Below are 7,694 nucleotides of genomic sequence, written 5' to 3' on the forward strand. Positions count from 1 at the left end.
CATCCAACAAGCCCCCTGTAAACCGTAGTACCCACGGCTGCTGTGGGGAAGGCTGCAGGCCTCCCGGCTCCCAGGTGGCTCAGCTTGCAGAAAAGTGCTCCCAGGAGCAAACCCAAAATAAATGTGACATCGCTGTCTCCTCACCCCACGGCCTGGCGGCCTCGTGTGGGGCCGGCCCTGCTGGCAGAATGCTCCCCCACCCGCGCCTCTCTCGTGTGTGCAAGTGTGTGGTTTTCAAAGGGCTTCGAATTGGAGCCATTGTGATTGCCCAAGAGGGAAATATTCTAATTGCACAAAGTGTTTGGTTTTTCTCCCTCTTTATGGAGAAAAAAAAACAACAAAAAAAAACACACAAAACCGCAAGTGAAAAGTTAACTCTCACAAAGTGCGGAGAAAAGCAATTAACAGGCCCTTCAGCCGGGCCCCAGGGGCCAGACGGGCTGGGCTAAGCTGGCCTTGATGCCTGCCTCCAGGCCAGCCTCGGGTGGACGGCTGGACGGGTGGATGGGAGCTGTCCCCTGTTGAAATGGGAATGGTCATCTATTTCTACCCTAACACCCACACCCCTATCCCTAACCCCCCATCTCCCCACCCCCTTTCAGACGGCTTTTAAAGGGGCGGAAGGGACAGCCAGCAGTACCTGCTGAGCTGGCCCTTCCTCCACCGGCCTCACCCAGGACACTGGGGTCTGGTGGGCCTCCCAGGGGCTGGATCCCTGTGATCCGAGGTGAGGCCCGGTGAGGCCAGCAGGCTGCAGGCCCTGACTCCCACTCCCCCAGGGCAGCAATGGGAAAGAGCTCACAGCCAGCCAGACCCTCAAGAGACCTGAGGTGAGGTGGGGGCAGCCCCAGCTGTCAAAAGAGAAAACTCCACCCTCGGCTTAGGAGGGCAACAGAGCCTGGGAGAGAAGAGCGAGCGGGATCGTGCATTCTCCCGCAGCGGCTCCGCCCAGGGCACTGGAGCACAGCATTTCTGGAAAGGTTCCCAGGAGGAAGGAGACCAGGACTGGAGGCCCCAGGAAGCTGCAGGTTGGCCTGAAACGCCTCCTTCGGGGACCAGTGCTGTTGGAGGAGCCGACGCGGGGTGGCGGACTCTCTGCCACGGGCACCTCCCGCCCAGGGCTCGTGGAGAGGAGAGGTGGCGGCCTTCCCGAGGGCATGCCTGGATGCTTCTCCTTTTCCTGGAACCTCCAGCCAAGCAAACCCGACAATCCGCAGCCCCGGCCTCCACAGCCCCAGGGCTTCCTAAGCATCAATGAGGTGCCCTGTTCTAGACGCTGGAGTTACCCGAAGGGACAGACCCGAACACAAAGGAGGCAGACGAGTCCCCTGCACCGGGAGAGACAGGAGGAGGGAAGAATCTACCACAAGCGCTGGGAGAGCTCAGGCGTTAGAGCCACGCCTGGAACCCACCAGCGACAGGTGCAAGTCTCGGCTCGGCCTGGTCCCTGTGCAAGCTCAAGTCACTAAACCCCTCTGAGCTGCTTCCTGGCCTCCGACTTAGGAGTGCTGCGTGCATGAGGAAGCTCTGTGTATGGTCAATCCTCATGACTCAGATCCCAGTTACCAATTCGCTGACTCACTGAAATTATCTGTAACCCCCAAGTCAAGGCTCCTGGCGCTTTTGAGGTCATCTGTGGACGCGTGCAGAGAGGCAGAAATGTTGAGTCACTTCAGCTACATGTTCCCAGCTGAGGCAGAACCAGCGGACCCTGCTTGTTCCAGCTCAAACTGTCTGTTTAGTGCCACGATTTTCACACTTTTGTGGGTTTTTGTTGGTAATTTCACAGTTTAAAATGGCCCTCATGCACGGCCGGTGTGGCTCAGTGGTGGAGTGTTGACCCATGAACCAGGAGATCAGGGTTCAATTCCCGGTCAGGGCACATGCCCAGGTTGCAGGCTCGATCCCCAGTCAGGGGCGTGCAGGAGGCAGCCTATCAATGATTCTCTCTCATCATTGATGTTTGTTTCTCTCTCTCTCTCTGTCTCTCTCTCTCTCTCCCTCCCTCTCTCTGAAATCAATAAAAAATAAATTTAAAATGGCCCCAAGTGCTATTGGGTGTCCCTGAGCACAGGATGGCTGTGATGTGCCTTTTGGAGAAAATATGCATGTTCGATAAGCTTCGCTCAGCTGCGTGAGTGATGGCGCTGTTGGCCGAGATCAATGTTCATGAATCAACAGTATCTATTAAGTAAGGCGTCTTTAAACAGGAACACATCACATGAGGTTATATAGCGATTGGCTGACAAACACGTTGTGCCGAAGCTCACAGGACCCGCATCCCGAGTTCCCGCTGGGAGCGCGGGCTCAGTGTTCACTCATTCAGGGTTCGAGGCCCTTTACGGAACAGAGCTGCCGTGAGTAACAAGGCTGGCTGTCCTACCTGGAGGTCTGCTCTGGGGGCCACCGGCTGCCCGACTCCCGGCCCCTCCCATGGGGAAAGGCAGGGGGGGCCTGGGGAAAGGCGGGGGGGGGGGTCCTGGGGAAAGGCGGAGGGAAGGATGCAGGACTCCAGCAAGGAGGGTGAGACGGCTGGCGGACACTCTCCCCCAAGGCTGTGGCTTGCGCTTGGATTGTGTGTTACCGGAACCTGCCCGTGGGCTCATTTCCTTCCCGGCTTCTGGCGAAGGCTAACATCAGTAACGTAAGTGAACGCCAGCTCTCCTCCCGACAAGCAGGGGTTTGTCATGGTGTTTGCCGGGCTGAGCGTGAGGAAGTCAGGACCCCAAACCCATTTTACAGGGGATTGGGGGGGGGGCAATGGACAGGGCTACTGTCCCCCTCGACCTGAGCTGGCAATTAGGGACCCGGGTTCCAGGCCGAAGGGCGAGTCCCTTCTCCTCTGCTGGCCTCAGCTCCTCATCCTCCCCGACGGGGTGCAGCCCTCCCGTTCCATTGCCTCCAGGCCCTCCCTCATGACAGCAGAGGATCTGAAAAGGCATCGCCAAGCCCCCCACTTTACCCCCCGGACCAGTTCTCTCCTTTCCCCCAAAAAAGACCTGTTCTGATGGGGGGACTTGGCCACAAACTCAGATTTTAGACTCTAACTCCTACACCAGTGGTTGGAGCAAACTGAGTTTGCCGACCACTGGACTAAATGTTACCGTGTAGTTGGAAGCTGTGAGGATTAGGCAATTGTGGCATATTGTGTGCAAAGAGGTAAAGGGTAGTATATGACAGTGGTTGGCGAACTCATTAGTCAACAGAGCGGCAAACCGCGGCTCACGAGCCGCACGTGGCTCGCGAGCCGCTTTGCCGACCACTGTCCTACACCCTTTCCAGGTGCTCTGGCTGTCACAAGTCCACCCATTCCTCGAGGCCTCTTCAAATCCCACCTCTTCCAGGAAGTCAACCCTGACGGCCTTTCCCAGAAAGGGTGTCTCCTCTTCTGAACTCTGCCCGCTGTTGGAGCAACACTTAGCACACACACCGTGCCTGTCGCCTGTGGGGACACACCTGCCTGACCACGCGGCGAGCTGGCCTGACTTGTAGGTGCAATGTTACTTAGTGGATTTAACGCGCGTCTGTCCAGTTTCCAGAAATCTTTTGTGATGACTTGTGAAGAATACAGGCAGACAGATTTACACATAAACACACACACCCACATAGACAGACAGTACAGGGAAGTAGAAATGGGTAGGCTGACCGTGAGGGTAAGTGAATACAGTTGCTAGATGGAATATTTGGCTTGACACTGAGCAGCCTGCCCGCCAGGGGGAGGAGGTGACCGAGAGGTCAGAAAAGAGTGTGGGGTGGGGTGGGGTGGGTACAAATCCAGACAGCCTTTGGGGGAATCAGTTCACGTCCCTGTGTGTCTCAACTTCCATCTCGGGGAGCATGGGGGAAGACTCCTACCTACCCCGCAGGGCACGTGGGGCAGGCCACACGTATGCTATGTGCACAGGACACAGATAATACAGGGTTTTCTTTCATCCTCCAAGGAGGAAGCAACCTAGCTCCCCTAAATTCCAAAGTAAGTTTTCATAGGAGACTCTGTAAGAAGCCTCGCGCACAGGGGCCCAATGCCCAGGTGTTAGAGCAGACCCCGAGGACTGGTTCTCTTTGATAGCATCCCCAGGTGCCCAGGAAGCACTTAATAAACGCCCCGGGGACCACCACGGAGCCGCTGAGCAAACACCACTTGGGGCCCCAGTGCCGGTGCAACGGGTCTGATACGCAGTTTTCTGCAATGGCTGATGGCGGGGAAGCGAGGCTGGGACGTGGCGGGCCAGCGTGTGGCCGCTCACTTGGCACTGACGGCCTCGCCTGCCCACGGCTACGGGAGCCAGAGGGCTGCCCCTGCCTCACAGGACGTGCGGCCCCGAAAGCAGGATCTTGAAGCAGCAGAAGTTTCCTCTTCTAATCTCCTTGAGGCCAAGTCAGGGGCTTCACCGGATGCCAGAGTTCGGAGACCATCTGCCTGGTGTTAACGTAGGCCTCCAGGTCGGGAGGAAGGGAAGGGGGACCCGCCCTCCCACCATGTAGCTGACAGACACTTTCCTGAGCGCCCACCACAGTCCAGGCCACAGGGGGTACAGAAAAACGTGACTCGGCACCGACCCCCGGGATCCCAGTCTCATGGGGTGGCCCCTAACTGCCATTCTGCTTGGAAATCGAATTAGGGGCAAAAGGTGGAGGGATGCACTCACCTGGGAAGGCAAGTGGGTCTTGATAAGGAAGTGCTGATAAGGGGGAGGAGGTGGGGCCCAGATCCTGAAGGGCCAACCAAGACCAAGAGAAACCAAGTGGCCTTGGCTGGTGTGCTCAGGGGTGAGGGCACGGCCCCATGCACCAAAGGGTCATGGGTTCAATTCCCAGTCAAGGGCATGTACCAGGGTTGCAAGTTCATTCCCAGCCCTGGTCGGGGGGCGTGTGGGAAGCAACCAATCCACATGTCTCTCTCACATCAATGTTTCTCTCTCTCTTTCTCTCTCCTCCCCCTTCCTCCCTCCCTTCCACTCTCTCTAAAAATCAACGGGAAAAATATCCTCAGGTGAGGATTAACAGCAACAACAAAACAACAACAACAAAAAAAAAAAAGAGGAGAGAGAAAGCAAGTGACTTAGTTCAGCTTGTACAGATGTTATGAACAGCCAGGCCTGGAACCCAGGCCTCTTCCCTCCCGCCTCCTGCGCAGACAGTGCGACCCGAAGGCCAGAGAGAAGGCCCACTCCACACGCACCACCCTGGGGACCCAGGGCCTGTGCCTGCCTGCGAGCAGAGCATGTACTGTCCCCTTCCTTTGGCAAGTCACTCCCTACAGGAAAAACAGCCCTGCCTAACTCACTGCCTTCCCCCTGCAAAGGGAGAGAGAGGGCTGCACATCTTCCCGGCACAGCATCCAGGCTCCTCACAGAAGAACGCAAGGGGGACAGCGTCCAATAGCTGGGTGGGTGGGAGAAGCCGGGGAGGGGCCCTACTCCATCTGGCCGCTGGCTGTGCACAGGGCGCTGGCCCAGGGCGGGGACCAGGGATGAATGAAACACCTGTCCCGGGGGAGCTCACAATCCAGCAGGAAGATAAACCAGCCACCAAAGTCCCCAACAAACCAGGAGGGCGGGTGCCGATAAGAGAAACAATGGACTGGGACACAGCCCAGAGAGAGTGAGAGCAGAGAGGGCGTTGGGGGGAGATGCAGACCTGAAGGGGAGCGTTAACCACCTTCCCCCCAGAAAAGGGGCGTCTGTCGTATCAGCGCCAGTGACTCCCAGTGGGGGTGGGGCGAGCTGGGAGTGGGCCGAGAAAGATGCTCAAAGGAGGCTTCTGAAGAATCCGGGGTGGGGAGAGGAAGCAGGCCGGAGACTGGGGAACCGCCCAGCCCTCACTTCAGAGGGAGGGACAGGGGTGCAGAGGAGGGGCCCAGAATGTCTGTCCAGGGACCACCAGTCCCTGAGAAGGGGACAGAGCTGGGGAACTTGCCGGAGCGAGGTTTCGGCAGCAAGCCCACCGTGTTTACTTAGAAGGTCCCTGTGGCTTTCTCCGGGGGATTAGTGCGCCTCGTGGGAGGGGGCGCCAAAGTTTCCCTCTCCCAGTCCCCCTGGGCCCGGTCCCTGGTAGGAAAGGGCGAGGGGTGGGTGGGCGAGAAGCAGGGGCTCTAGGCAGCTCAGGTTACAACAGGGATGGAAATGGGGCAGACTGTCCTCCAGCCCCGGGGCGGGGGGCACGGGGGGGCGCTCATCTAAGTCCAGGCCCCACACCCACCCGCCGAGGCCAGGGCAGAGGGAGAGGGAAGCGGTGGGGGAAGCGGTGGAGCTGGGCCGAGGTTCTGCCCGCCGCTTCCTCCAGGCAGGCCCCGCGCTGCACGCACACCTGCCCTGACCGCGGCGACACTCGTCGCTGGGGGAGGGGAGTCCTCTGCACCCCAGCTGCCCCCGACGGAAAGGGGCACATTAGCACTGGGGGCCGGAATCCGGGGGGCCGGCGACCCGCGGGCCGGGCTCGGGGCGACGAGCTGAGCCGGGGTCCCCCGCGCCCGCCACACCCTCCCGCGCGGGCGGCCGGGCCGGGCCTCTCCCCGTGCAGCCGGCGCTCGGGGTCCTCGCGGGCCGGGGACGCGCCTCCCTCCTGCTGGGCTGCGGATACACTCACCCGCTCGGCCGGCGTCGCTCCGTCCTCTCCGGTCGCGCTGGGCCGCTCACGTCGCCGGGGAGGCGTCGGCCCCGCGGCCCCAGCCGGGCCGCCTGCGCCCCGCGGCTCCGCGCGCCTTCGCCGCCGCCAGCTGCCCCCGCGCGAGCGGCCGGGACCCCGCTGGCATCTCCCGCCGGCGGGGCGGGGGCGGCGCACGTGCGGGCGGCCGGGGTCTGCGCGCTCCGGGCGGGCGGCTGGACAGCTCTCGGCGCGCCGCTCCCCGCGCGCCCCAGCGGCCGCTGTGCCCGAGCGCGCCGGGCCGCGGCGCATTCCCTCACTCGGCGGCGCTGCGCCTCCGTCAGGCCGCGCGGGGAGCGGCGCCGGGCCGGGCAGGGCCGCCTACGCCGGAAGGACCCGGCCGCGTGGGCTCCCGCGCGGGCTAAGCCGGCGCTGCCCGCGGTCCCCGTCCCCAGGGCCCGGCTCGCGGGGACGCCTCGAGCGCAGGACTCACACCGTCAGCCAAGTCTGTCCGTGCCTTGCTAAGTACAACGGGGAAAGGAACAGCAGATTTGCGGGCATTGTCACTCCATAGCTAAAATAACGATGATCATAATAATCATGTTCTACAGGAGTAAAATGACAAATCTAGGGGAACAAATGGCCCTGGACTCCATAGGCAATAGGGACGCTGCGGGCGAGCTAGATTGAAGCTGGGACCTAGATGTGGGGGCAGCTGTCAGCCATAGACCCGACTTAGACATGGCATCAAGTGTGTTCTAGACCAGACCAAAAAAGTGAAAATGCAGGAGCAGCGGGGGTCCCGGGGGCGGAGGGTAGCAGGAGGCTCAGCCCCAGCTCCAGAAGGAACTGGGAGCGGATCAGAAACAGCTTCATCGCCAGGTTCCCTCCTGGTTGGAGCCTCAATTGGAAAACAAAACGCTGGGGAGGGGACCTGGTGAAATGTGTGAGACGTGGTGGTGTGGGGATGGGCAGGGAGGGGCCTGGTGGCCAAGAGCTGAGCAGGACACACCTACAGCCCAACAGCACTGGGCCTGTGTGGGGGCCTGCATGGGGACCTTGCAAACTCAGAGACCTAAAGTAACCACAATGGATGGTGTGAGATTAAA

The 7,694-nt window shown here is 60.4% G+C and overlaps 1 protein-coding gene across 5 annotated transcripts in view; it reads right to left on the minus strand.

The window, feature by feature from the left end:
- Positions 1-6,854, minus strand: part of PITPNM2 (phosphatidylinositol transfer protein membrane associated 2) — a 100,072-nt gene extending 93,218 nt beyond the window's left edge. For all 5 annotated transcript variants that reach the window (XR_013959566.1, XM_080650499.1, XM_080650503.1 and 2 more), the window contains exon 1: positions 6,589-6,854. The gene's annotated coding sequence lies outside the window, so the exon portion shown is untranslated. The remainder of the gene's footprint in view (positions 1-6,588) is intronic.
- Between the last annotated feature and the right edge of the window lie 840 nt (positions 6,855-7,694).

The sequence above is a fragment of the Plecotus auritus genome, assembly GCF_963455305.1.
Source record: "Plecotus auritus genome assembly, chromosome: 13".
Lineage (NCBI taxonomy): Eukaryota > Metazoa > Chordata > Mammalia > Chiroptera > Vespertilionidae > Plecotus > Plecotus auritus.